Source organism: Spea bombifrons, chromosome 3 (genome assembly GCF_027358695.1).
Source record: "Spea bombifrons isolate aSpeBom1 chromosome 3, aSpeBom1.2.pri, whole genome shotgun sequence".
NCBI lineage: Eukaryota > Metazoa > Chordata > Amphibia > Anura > Pelobatidae > Spea > Spea bombifrons.
Window position 1 is genome coordinate 109,838,379 of NC_071089.1, and position 2,324 is coordinate 109,840,702.

Here is a 2,324-nt window from a genome sequence, read left to right on the forward strand (position 1 = left end):
ATGAAATCAGCTTCACCTGTTTGATCTGTAAATTGCAATGTTCTTATTTTGCATTATGTTTTAGAGGCATAAGATACAAAGAGACAGCAAGCAAATTGACAGTGAGCGTTAGATTAAATAAAAGTCAACGTGGGTTATGCCGAGACAGACGTTGAGGTTAAGAAAGATAGGGCATATATGAGACATACGGCGCTGATGAGCCTTGTATTCAAGGACCATTGGTCAATGTCATTAGATACAATGATTGACAATCATGCGATAGCTGAATTATAATTTAACCCCTTAATGACAGAGCCCGTACATGTACGTATGCTTTGTTTTCAATGGGTTTAGGGACCGCCCATTGTCCTTAAGGGGTTAATCTTTTTTCAAATTTTGAACCTCAAAACTCATAGCATCCCCCTTTGGTATATACACCAACTACTATGTTTGTGTGGAAACAAGGAGAAGATGTTTAAATGTCTATATCATTTTTAGAGCAGTGCCATGTTTAAAACCTGGGCACGATGAATCGGACATTGTGATGAATGTCGCCCACTGAGGATTTGTATAGATTATTGTACTGAAGCACACATTAAATGCTAATGGGTTATAATAATATGACTAGCTCCCAGTTAGATAATAAACATAGTGGGTTTATTTAACCAGAGGCTAATGTACCTTTAGGAATTCCACTACTTATATTATCTCTATTGTAAATGTAATTTGTTGATCCTTTGTAATTCTTAGACATACGACCTTGCTGTATTTTGTTTATTTCCCAAGGATCCGTAAAGGAAATCTCCATTTACTCCACCGGTCCATCTTTGTCAAATTAGAATTACCGGTATATTGTAATTTCTATAAAAAGCATGACCTTCTCGTAGCTCTTGTGACATAACAAGTTCAGTGAAAGAACTTGGTTACTTCCGAAGGCTATTTTACAGCGCAGGTTAATAATTCATATTTCTATGGCAACTAGATTAAATTGATCATTAATAAAAAGCGGCACAAATTGGTGTCACGATAAATAAATATTTGTGTTTCTGCTGTAGTGATTGGTGATCTGACATCAAAGAAAGACATCTAAGATTAGAACCACTATTACAAGCATAATAATAATAATAATAATAATAATAATATGATTAACCTATTAGTAAAATAAATGTAATATGGAATTACAGGGATGCTAAAAAAATGACCTTAATCGCACTACACAGATTTTTGATATCCTCTGTACATTTATTTATAGCAGAGCCTGGAACAGCATGCAGAATGTAGGGGTGCAAAATGTAATTATAGAGTTTATAGTTCAAAACAAATTTATTTTTTCCAGAAGCCAATCGCATGCATGTTTAACCCCTTAAGGACAATGGGCGGTCCCTATACCCATTGAAAACAATGCATTTTGAGCCCATGCATGTACGGGCTTTGTCATTAAGGGGTTAATACCTGAATCCATGCAGTAATGAAATAAAGATTCAAAACGATGGGAATTTTGTTATTCTGTATATATTGCGTTATTGTAATTATATACCCTTTTCATTTTAATTTCTTGTTTTAAATTAGAAATAACACTGGGGAAAACTGATCTTATATTACATTGTAAAATAAGAACAGATGTTTTTTTTTTATCTGGTACCAAGTTTCCTGAGGGTTGTATAGAGACAATTGGATTAAAACATATTTTAACAACCATTACATTTCATTATGAGAATACAAATTAGGCAAACATTCCTCATTAGTATTTAAATATCATGCTCTGATAATAGTAAATGCTAATTAAATATTCTTTCTAATCGTTGCATTAACCAGCATGAATCTATTTATATAATAGAAATATAGTAGATATGTATTTTAGTACATCTTACTTAACATGTTCAAGCCTTCTTTATGTTTTGTGCCATCATGAAACCACAGGCTTTAAACCCTATTATGATGGCATGGAGTATTACAGACAAATAGGATACCATCCTTTCTAAGCAACATGACTTTAGGTTACAAAGAACACTCTGACGTTGGGTTCCCATCCTATCTGCAAAGAAAACAGCGCTATAAAGTTTAGTGAAGACCTTGTTAAGCAGTTTCACTATGGACATGACTACATATGTCTCCATGGATAGGAATCTGTTTGAGGAGCAGGGTCCAAGGAGGAAGAGAAAGCCACATAGAGGGGGATAGCTACCCATGACAAAGTAGATCAAATACAGAGAATGAGAAAGCCGGTTGGGTCTGGGCACAGCTAGATACCACGTCGTTCACCCAGAGAACCCTCCTAATGCCCAGTAACCAACTGTGATACAAAGTCTCAAGGACACATCTAAACATGTCCATAGACCTGACTG